Source organism: Gorilla gorilla, chromosome 23 (assembly GCF_029281585.2).
Source record: "Gorilla gorilla gorilla isolate KB3781 chromosome 23, NHGRI_mGorGor1-v2.1_pri, whole genome shotgun sequence".
NCBI classification, from domain to species: Eukaryota; Metazoa; Chordata; class Mammalia; order Primates; family Hominidae; genus Gorilla; species Gorilla gorilla.
In genome coordinates this window covers 32,203,037-32,214,836 of record NC_086018.1, presented here as the reverse complement: position 1 = coordinate 32,214,836, position 11,800 = coordinate 32,203,037, and the positions used below count along the sequence as shown (strand labels likewise).

The following is an 11,800-nucleotide window of genomic DNA, read 5'->3' as shown; positions in this document are numbered from 1 at the left end:
TCTGATATTCGTCTTCTTTCTGTGATAGTTTGGGACAATGGTTCTCAAAGTGTGGTCCCCAGACCAGCAACGTCAGCATCGCCTGGGACTTGTTAGAGATGCGTATTCTCAGGCCCCATCCCAGACCTACTGAATCGGATTATCTGAGGGTGAACAACAGCAGTGTGTGCTACAACCAGCCTTCCAAGTGATTCTGATGCTTGTGCAAGTTCGAGAACCACTGGCTTAAGAAAAAGCCATTCTTATTCAATATGAGAGAAGGGTTTGTTTCATGACTCTGGGCCAGTTGGCTGCATTGTATTGCTTATGAGGACAAGGTCAGGGGATCAACTTTGTGTATCCAAGTCAGCAACATGTCACACCACACATTGAATCCCCCAACCCTAGCTTTTGTGCAATTGCAAGCTATTTAGTCCCAAAAGAACTATGGATGTCTCAGTGCCAAAGCTAACTCACCTAAATTACTACTGTCATCGCATTAATGGAGCCAGGTTCACAGCCACGAGCCATCAAGCACCCTGCAGGGGACAGTAAAAGCAGAACCAGGAATGGACAAAGACATTGTTAGAAGTCAAGAGAACACGGACTTTCTAAATACCAAGGCATTTTAGAAGGTATGGCTAAAACAGATTGCAAATGATGACGAAAGGCAGTAAAAATCCAAGTGGGTTTAGGATGGGAAATTTCAAATTTCATAGGAAATCCAAGGTCACAGAAATAATAAACCAGAATGACCTAGGAGCTAGCACTTGATAGATTCAGGAGCATTTCCATGGACAGACATTTTATATTTGAAGAAACTCGAATCTATATTCCGAGAAGTTAAGAAACAAGATCACGCAATGAGGAAATAGCAGAACTAGAATGCAAACCAACTTTTGTTACCCAGGAGTCTCTACTAAAGGTCTGCCTGCCCTGCTGAGGGCACTCCCCTCTCTGTGGTTTCTCTTCTACATTCCTGCCACACTGGCCCCAGTGCTGCCATGTCCACTCCCAGGGCTCTGCACTTACTCTTCCTTCTCTTTTAAGTATTTTTTCACTAGCTGTTCCCAGAGCTGCACCCTCCTAATCCTTTAGGCCTCAACCCAAATGTTACTTACTCAGAAAGTTCTTCCCTGACCACCCAGCCCACACTTCTGTGACTGTACGAGTTTCCTGGGGCTGCTGAAACAAATGACTGCAAAGTTGGTGAATTAAAACAACATAATTTGGCTGGGTGTGGTGGCTCATGCCTGTAATCCCAGCACTTTGGGAGGCCCAGGCGGGCGGATCATGAAGTCAGGAGATTGAGACCATCCTGGCCAACATGATGAAACCTCATCTCAACTAAAATACAAAAAAATTAGCCGGGTATGGTGGTGTGTGCCTGTAGTCCCAGCTGCTCAGGAGGCTGAGGCAGGAGAATTGCTTGAACCCAGGAGGCAGAGATTGAAGTGAGCCGAGATAACACCACTGCATTCCAGCCTGGACAACAGAACAAGACTCCATCACAAAAACAAAACAAAACAAAACAAAAACATAAGTTTTTTCACTTACAGTTCTGGAGGCCAAAAATCCAAACTCAAGGTGTCAGCAGGGCCATGTCTCTCTGAAGGCACTAGGAGAAAACCTGCCCCATGCTCCTCTCCTAGGTTCTGGTGGCTGCAAGCCATTCATGACATTTCTTGACTTGCGGCTGCATGACTTCCAGTGTCACTGTCCTCTCTGTGTCTGTGTTAAATATCCCTCATAAGAACACCATTCATCGGATTAGGGCACACCCTAACACCATATGGGCTCATCTTAACTTCATTACATCTGCAAAGACGTTATTTCCAAGTAAATCCACATTCATATGCATTGGGCATTAGAACTTTGACACATCCTTTTTGCGGGAGGTGGGGAACAACTCAACCCACACACAGCCACAGACATTTCCTACAATACCCTATTCTATCGTCTCCATACTGCTTCTCAGTATGTGACATTATCCTATTTATTTATAAGTGTATGTGCTCATTGCCTGCCGAACCCTTCCCCAACTAGAAAGAAAGCTTCTTATAGCCGTGCACCTCTCTGTCTTGTTCACAGATGAATCTCCAGCACGTAGAAGGGGGGCCTGGAACAAAGCACTGTTTTACAAAGATTTACTAACTGCCTGAACTGCCTCTCCCACTGGGGTCTTTCATTACATGGTCCCACCTCACCAACCACAGGGATGAATACATGACCTAAGCTGACTTATCAGAACCATTGTAAGGACAGACCCTGTGAGAGAGGGAACCATGATGTCTCCTCTGAAATCATTGCTGTGAGGATGATGTCATAGTGTTGCCAGATAAAATACAGAATGTCCAATACTCTTTTAGCATAAATAAAGATCCTATGCGATATTTAGGACAGTGCAAATACTACTTGGGACCTCCTTCTTCTGAAAAAGGTATTTGTTGTTTATCTGAAATTCAACTCAACAGAGCCTTCTTTACTTTTATTTGCTAAATCTGGAAACTCTATGGTGTCAGTCTCAAACTGCCAGAACCTTGTTGTCCACACAAGGAAGGAACAAAACCTCCCTGAGAATGAAGCCTTTGTAGAAGGAAGCAGAGTCAAGAGATAAAGACTAATTCCTGGTCATATTTCCTAAGCCCCTGCATCCAGCCATGCCTAAATGCTTCCTTTACCTCTGAGGCTTCTCAGTAATCTGTGTCAGTAAATCCCTCATCCATCTTATATTTTTCTTTCCTAAGCTATTTGAAACTAAGTTTTTGCTACTTGCAAATGAAGTTCTGGTGAATGTAAATCACCTTCCAATCAGTGCCAATTCTTGCCTTCATCGTCTCCTAAAATCCATAATCCCTTAGTTTCCCTCCTAGTTTTTCCACTACTTTCCCCAGTGATGCCCATTCCACTTAGTTAAGAGTAGTCTGATGTAGTCCTTTGTGTTCAGGCCAGAAAGGTCCATCTCAGCTGTCTCCCTCCAATCTGTATCATCAAGGCCATGAAGATGCAGAGGAGAGCCCCAACAAGACACAAACCCTCTCTCTTGCTGATGCTGACCACCCTATAAAGCATAAATGCAATGTCTTATTATGCTAAGAGGTCCCCTTTTGATCAGGTGTGAAGAATAAAAGCAAGAAAAAAAGGGGAGAAAAAGGCAGGAAACCCTATCCTACTATAGCCAAAATGTTTCTCCTGAGCCTCCAAAGAAACGGGGCCCATTGCAAGGTCTGGGTGCTGTGGGTTTCTTGAGCAGCAGAATCCCAACCTTTCATTCTCTTCTCCAGCTTTACTGTAGAGTCTTAAGAGCAGACCCAGTTGGTCATACAAAAGTGACAGCAAACGAGAAGTTCCACAGAGCTGAGACAGCACCCCAGATGGTATTGCCTGCAGATGACTTGTGCAGTGTTCCTGCTGTCACACATATCCCTTTGGTCCTACATAATAAATCTCCTCTTGTTGATGGGACAGAGAGCTAGGATTGCTACTTTTACTTTTGGCAGATCCTGATTTGCTAAAGATTGGCCCCTCCATTCCAAGCAGAAGAGAAGGAACAGGCCAAGTGCTAGGGTGCCAATCCCTTAGCATCTAGGCAGGAGAAAAGAGAGAAAACTCATATCCTTGCCAAGAGATCTGTCAAATGGCCATAGGCAGGGACATGAACCTCCATCCAAATTAAACACTCAGACTTCTGAGCCCAGTAGTTGCCAAGCATACACTTTGTAAATCAAGACAGCATGTATTCATCCAGCAAATATTTATCAAGATCAGGCAATATGCAAACACTGTGCTAGGCACTTGGGAAAAAAATAATGAGAAAATGTAAACGTGGTTTGCTGTGGTTTGAGGGCTTATGGCCCTTCAAACATTTATGTTGAAACTTTTTTTTTTTGAGATGGAGTTTCGCTCTTGTTGCCCAGGATTGAGTGCAATGATGCCAACTCAGCTCACTGCAACCTCTGCCTCCCGGGTTCAAGCAATTCTCCTACCTCAGCTTCCCGAGTAGCTGGGATTACAGGCACACACCACTACACCCAGCTACTTTTTGTATTTTTAGTAAAGACAGGGTTTCACTATGTTGGCCAGATGGTCTCAGTCTCTTGACCTTGTGATCCACCCTCCTCTGCCTCCCAAAGTGCTGGGATTACAAGTGTGAGCCACCGCACCTGGCCTATGTTGAAACTTAATTCCCAGTATGAAAGTATTAAGAGGTGAGGCTTTTAAGAAGTGAATAGGTCATGAGCATGTCACAGTCATGGATTGATTAATCACCTTATGAAAAGGCTGGAGACAGCTAGCTAGACCCCTTTTGCCCTCCTGCTCTTCTGCCATGGAAGGACATGATGTTCATCCTCTTCAGAGGACACAGCCACAGGAGTTACCTTGGGAGCAGAGACCAGCCTCTCTCCAGGCACCAAACCTGATGGCACCTTGACCTTAGATTTCCCAGCCACCAGAACTGAGAGAAATAAGTTTCTATCATTCATAAACTATCCAGTCTCCAGTATTTTGTTACTGCAACAGGAATGGAATAGACACTGTCCCTCAACCTAGCAACTTCTCTAGTTGGAAAACTAGGCATCAGCCACATAAATGCTTAAGTAAATAAAGATGTTATTGTGGTAACACAGAGAAACAGAAAATATGAGAAAAATTACAAAGATTCAACGGACTTCATTCAATGTTCAACAAATATCTGTTGCACCTCTGCTGGGTGCCAGACATTGGTGTGGGTGCTGGGGTGACAACCTCACTTCATTCAACAAAAGTTTGGATTGAATTATTAACTGGAATTATTTACCCACCTGATGTAGAAGCTCATTTCACAGCTTGTGCAATGAATGTTCCTCCCATCGGGTTGCTGGCTTTCTGGTTATCTTCAGCCCAGAATGTATGCCTGCAATACCTATTAGTGTAAGCTCACAGAAATCAAGGGTCTGCAATCAGTCACTAGGCTCTTGGGAAAGCAGGGCACAGGCAAATGAGAACTAGAATCAGAATGGAGCAGGCCATTATTTTGTTTTTGGACTCCATCTGTGACACTGGTAGAATTTAGAGAATTACAGAGTAGAATTGATGTAGTATCCAACTGGTTAGCATTCAGGAGCTCTACACTTTGCTGATGATTCATGAGGTGGGAAGTTGGGGTTGTAACTGTTTTATATTAGCATTTGCATCTTAAAAAATATTCCTAGATTCTACAGCTTCTCTCCAAGTTTGATGGTCCTGTGAGAGTTTGACTTCAGACTCACCAGCTACAGTCAGCTGAGGAAAACCCAGTGGTTATTTCTTTGCCATGAAAGTGCCCTTGCTCTGCCTACAGAGCATTCTGGCTATTTGCCCAGACTCAAAATTCTCAAAAGTGTGTAAACTTAGAAAGCATTCTCCAGCTGCTCTGGACTTCAGCATCTCAGGTTTTAGTTAAGAGTCTTTCAACTGCATGTGAAACAATCCACTTTAAATTAGCTTAAAGGAAAAATGTAAAGGGGGAAGGGAAGGGGTTTATTAGGAGTGTACAAGGACATCTCACAGAAGCCAAGGGAGCAGAGCCCAGAAGAGTCCCCTGAGGGTCTGGAACCGGAAATTGGAAAAGCCCACAAGAAATAAGATAACCACAACTCGATCTCCCCTGTGACCCCAACAACTCTCAACCCGGCTGAACTCTGCAGCATCTGGTTCATTCTTTTGTCTCTGAAAAAAAGCAAGTCTCTTTGCTCTGTGTGCAAGATGGAAAATGGCTACTTTACAGTTCCTGCATTCCCATCCTTTCATCTTCAAGCCACATCAGAGACCAACTAGCTGCCATTTTCCTCTAAAATTCTAAAATTCTGTCACTTAGTAATTTAACCACAATGTATGAAGTGCCTACAATGTGCCAGACTCTGTCCTAAGACAGTAGAAATAACCACTCATTGAATTGGCCCCTCAAAAACCTCAACGCATCAATGTTATTAGGATCTTATGATTGGGTCCAAGACATAGTATCTTTCCACACCTGTGTACTAGATAAGTTGAGAGACAAGAAGAAGAATATCAGGCCAAAATATAATGTTTATTATTAATAAAGACTAGGTTGGAAGACATGAGTTCTATTCACAGACAGATGAGACCTCTAAGTGTTCTAATCCTAGACAGGTGAGCCCTCTAATTCTGAAATCCAGAATTTAAGCGATGTACCCTCTCAGACACCTATCCCAGCAGGGGAGAGGTTTCAAGCCCTATGCAGATGTAAGACTCACTGCCCCAAGCAGCTGCTTAGAACTCATTTACCCTAAGGGCAGTTCATGTTCAAGGAGAAACAGAAAGAGCTGAGCTGAGCATAACCTCAGTTTTCCTATTTACCAAATAGAGAAATCACTTCACCTTTCCTAGGGCAAAGTACCTAAAGAGGCAGAGAGAAGCCAAAGGTGGTAAAACTAACTGAGCTGCTTCCACATGGAAGAAAACGTTAAGAATGGGAAAAGCATTTCCCATCTCCAAACAACCATATTTAATATTATTCTTTGCTTTTATCACTTAAGCTTCTTAAATCTGTCATTCAAAAGTCTGAGTTCCTTTTCTTTCTTTAATTGAGTGGACATGTTTTTCTGCTGATATTTTCATAGGTTTGATTTTTTGGTTGTTATTATTCTAGTGGTTGTCTTTATAACTATTATTCCTTCAATACTTATTCTTCTATTCTCTAGTCCATGCCTGGCAACTCCCCACCATATTCCCTTCTTGTTCCTTACCACCATATTTTAGTGGATTATTATATGTTTAAATATTACATCTGTGACATGGTATCTTTTAACCTCTGGCTATGAAGGATTAGAAAGGCAGTGTACATAGCGACATCTTTTACCATTCTTTTCCCTCTTCTCCTTTCAGCTTTTCTTAATAAAATCATTTCTACACTGGGAGAGCTTATAAGGTTTTGTTCTGCAATCATAATCTTCAAATTTACTTTAGTCTTGGTCCCACTGTTACACGGAATTTCACACTCACCATAAGTCTTATTTCCATACTTCCAGCTTTCATTCTGAAGTTCATCCTCTAGTGGCTTCTCAGGAAATACATTTTCTAAGTTATTGCATGCTCAAGAATATCAGTCTTCTGCCCTTATACACAAGCAACAGTTCTGCTGTGTTTTTAAAAAAGTATCATTTTTTTCTTACAGATTTTATAAGCATTGCTTCATTGCTCTCCAGATCTGAATTGCCATGGAGAAGACTGAGAACTTTAAGTGACTTGATACTTTCCTTGGTTGCCTGAAGTATTGATTCTTACCTTTGAAGTCTAGTAAACCTAACCAATATATGTCTCAAGGTTTATCATTGTAGGCCAATGTCTCCAGGGTATGTCTGTCACTTCATATATAAATATGCATATATATATATATATGTGTGTGTGTGTTTATATATATATTTTTCTGTTTTATTTTAAGTATATATTTTATCACCATGTTAAAACAAACTCCAAAAACAAAATAGAAATGTCCACTACATGTATGTTGTATCTTCTTTATTCATCTTCCATTGCCATCATTTTTTTTCTAATCCATTTTAACCCTCTGTCCTTGTACATTTTACTTAAATCACTTTTCTTAATCCTTTCCTCGTGGTCACTTATTATGTTTTTAGCCAAGCATTGTCTTTATTTATGTGTCTCTTCCAATAGGAAACCTCATTTTTGTGAGGGTTTTAGTTTTATTCCTTTCCTGAGTTCTGCCAGTACATATTTAAACTTTTGTTTTATTTTACCTTATTTTCTGTGAACTATTGTCCAGCCATTTTACACTCTGATTTTATGAAGGCAATTGTTTCATTAGGGTGTTTTTTAAAACCTAGTAATAAAATGTCTTTTAAAGTTTACTACTTTTATGATAGAATTATAAAGCCATCGACCTTTGCTTGATCTTGAAAAGATCAACGGTTCAACCACCGCCCCTCAACACACACTCACTTACATACAAAGAAAACATTTCCAACCTCACCACCACAAACTTCCTTGGAAATCCACATCATCCCTATATTCCTATTTATGTCAGATACCACCAGAATTCTAAGATTCTGTGCATATCATCACTTATCATTTGGGCTCTCAATTCCACATGGCAAAATATGTTCTTTAATCACTCACCTATCTTCTTTTCTGGAAAATGTCCTCTGGAACTCATAGTCCATTATCAGCAAAATCTCTTATATTCTCAACATCTCTGAATTATCCCTTCATCTTCCTCCTCTAAGTGAAACCTGGCTACACCTAAGGACAGTTTATCTCCTACAAAGCTTTCCAAAAGTGGCTGATCTTCACCATATTCCTCTATATCATTGAACATGAAGGTATGATGTTTGTCCCTTTTGTTTATTGTTGCTTTTTTTAGACAATTTACACCCCTTCCCACTTAAAAAAAAAAAAACTTGGATTTGAAGATTATACTCTCAGATTATATCACTCACTACCTCTCCTTTTTGTAGTCATCTATACAAACCTAGGCCAATCCCCTTCATCCCTCAAGGATTTTAGCCTCAAGGCCATTGCAACTCCCTGCAGTAGTATTCTGAGTGATTTCAATATTCTTTTTTTTTTTAAGACAGAGTCTCACTTTCTCGCCCAGGCTGGAGTACAATGGCATGATCTTGACTCACTGCAACCTCCGCCTCCTGGGTTCAAGTGATTCTCTTGTCTCAGCCTCTAGAGTAGCTGGGATTACAGGCGTGTGCCAATACAACCAGCTAATTTTTGTACTTTTAGTAGAGATGGGGTTTCACTATGTTGGCTAGGCTGGTCTCAAACTCCTGACCTCAGGCAATCCACCCACCTCATCCTCCCAAAGTGCTGGGATTACAGGCGCAAGCCACCACACCCAGCCATAATTTCAATATTCTTATGTGTGATCTCCCAGTACCATGGTCTCCAAGGTTCTCTGTCTATTCTATTTCAGTAATTTAATTCTCCACTTAACTTAGTTTCTCATTCTTATAATCACAGATAGATCTTATCATCAATATTAATTGCACCCACCCCACATTCTTGAACCCAGTTTCAGGCATCTTTAGTCTTACTTTCTTTGAGCTTTCCTGCTCATTCATTCTATTATCTCAACATCACTAATTACTTAACTTAATGAGGACTTTCAATGTACTGATTCAACCACCATTTGACTCCCACTTCACACACACACACACACACACACACACACACACACACACATGCTGCCTGGGTTCACCTTAAGCTTATCACCCCTAAATTCACATCAGCCCTTTAAAAGCACTCAGTAATCATAATTTCATTTGCTCTTTCATTCTCCTGCCCTCCTAGACAATAATTTTGCCTTTTCTTATTTCTCTGCAAATCTCCCACAACTCTTTCATTACCTTACTCTCAGTTTATAATGATGCTTTCTTTATTTGAAAAAATAAAAGCAATGAGAACTCCAACATACTCCTTCCACCACATACATGAAACTATCAGGTTCATTCTCATATACTGTGTTTCCTTCTGTTGCCAAAGATGAACTGCACATGTTCCCATCAAAAGCCAAATCCTTCTCCTGTACAATGGATCCCATCTTGTCTCACCTCCACGGCACCATAGCTCATGCCTGTAATCCCAACACTTTGGAAGGCCAAGGCGGGCAGATCACTTGAGGTCAGGAGTTCAAGAACAGCCTAACCAACATGGTGAAACCCCGTCTCTATTAAAAATACAAAAATTAACTGGGCGTGGTAGCGTGCCTGTAGTCCCAGCTACTCAGGAGGCTGAAACAGGAGAATCACTTGAACCTGGGAGGCAGAGGTTGCAGTGAACCTTAATAGCACCATTGCACTCCAGCTTGGGCAACAAGAGTGAAACTCCATCTTAAAAAATAGAAATTTATGGATTAAGAAAATGTGGCACATATACACCATGGAATACTATGCAGCCATAAAAAATGATGAGTTCATGTCCTTTGTAGGGACATGGATGAAACTGGAAACCATCATTCTCAGTAAACTATCACAAGAACAAAAAACCAAACACCGCATATTCTCACTCATAGGTGGGAATTGAACAATGAGATCACATGGACACAGGAAGGGGAATATCACACTCTGGGGACTGTTGTGGGGTGGGGGGAGGGGGGAGGGATAGCATTGGGAGATATACCTAATGCTAGATGACGAGTTAGTGGGTGCAGCACACCAGAATGGCACATGTATACATATGTAACTAACCTGCACAATGTGCACATGTACCCTAAAACTTAAAGTATAATAAAAAAAAAAAATTTAAAAAAAAAAAAAAAAAAAAAAAAAAAAAATAGAAATTTAAAAAAAATAGTTTTCATATTTGTCTTCCCTTATTCCTACATTATCAAAATCTCTCCTATAGATAATTACTGCCAGCACACTAACCTGCTTATGCTCCTCAGTCACATCTTCCTGCAGCCACTACCCTATTACTCTGTTCCCCTTTGTAGCAAAACTCATGGTCATCAATCTTGGTTAGGCTCAGCTAACTAGCTCTTCTGCTGCACTTAGTTGGGCTCACTGATGTGTCTAAGGTCTGCTGCTGGCCAGTTTGGCAGCTCTGCTTTTTGAGACCGTGAAACTCATGGGGGCACTTCTTCACCTCTCATTCTCTTTTGACCTCATCCAACTGGTTTCCATCTCCACCAGTTTTCCACGTCCCAGTAAATGTCACTTCATCCTTCAACTTGCTCGGTCAAAAAAAAAAAAAAAAAAAAAGGGTGGGAGATGGCTATGTTTTGTCTGCCTTGCCTTACATGCAGACTGTCTTCTGAATTTACGATTCGTCTATGTGAATTTTTTTATTCAGTCCTGTCTTCTCTTTAGGCCAAACTGGGCCACCAAAGCTCCTGACGTCAACCACACTACCATTTCCATTCCTCCATATAAGGGCTTGCTGGGTTTGCCCTCTGGGTGTGCCGGGTATTTAGAGAAATGTGTTTGGCAATATTCTCCTGATATCTGCAGCTCTGAGCATCTTTTCCCTGTGCTTCCTCATCTTATTTGATCTTCACTGCATGTGGCAGCTATTCTCTATATATTGTGGTTTAGGGTTGTGGATGTCCCTTGGTTTCATCAGAAGTGAAGAGCTCCTTTCTTTCCAGCTGGTCTTTGTTGCTGTGAGGGTGATCTCCAAGAGGACAAAGAAGAAATACTCTCTATATTCACTATTTTAAAACTAGAAATCACAAGAAATATGATTAGTAATGTACTTTTAAGAAGATAAATCTGACCACAGTATGCAGCAAGAGGCAGGGTATATTAGTTTATCAGGGTTCTCCAGGTAAACAGAACCAATAGAACAGATGAAAGAAGAGAGAGGGGGAAGTTAAAGTATTGGATCATGTGATTACAGAGGCTGAAAAGCTCCACAATCTGCCCTCTGAAAGCAGGAGACCCACCAGTGATATAGTTCAAAGGCCTGAAAGCTGGAGAACCAGTGGCATAGATTTCAATCCAGTGCTGGAGGCCTGAGAATAGGAGTGCTGAGAGCAGGAGAAGATTGATGTTCCAACTCAAGCAGTGAGTCAGGTGAGAATTCAGTCTTCCTCCACCTTTTAAAAAATCTATTCAGAGTTTGAGATCAGGCTGGCCAACATGGTGAAACCCTGTGTCTACTAAAAATACAAAAATTAGCTGGGCATGGTGGCAGATGGCTGTAATCCCAGCTACTCGGGTGGCTGAGGCAGGAGAATCACTTGAACCTGGGAGGCAGAGGTTGCAGTGAGCAAAGATCACGCTGTTGCACACCAGCCTGGGCGACAGAGTGAGACTCCATCACACGCATACACACACACACACACACACACAAATCTATTCAGGCCCCCAAT

General features: G+C 41.6%; 1 long non-coding RNA gene across 1 annotated transcript in view; it reads left to right on the top strand.

The window, feature by feature from the left end:
* Nucleotides 1-11,800, top strand: part of LOC109024556 (uncharacterized) — a 111,003-nt gene that overhangs the window by 87,500 nt on the left and 11,703 nt on the right. The window lies entirely within an intron of this gene.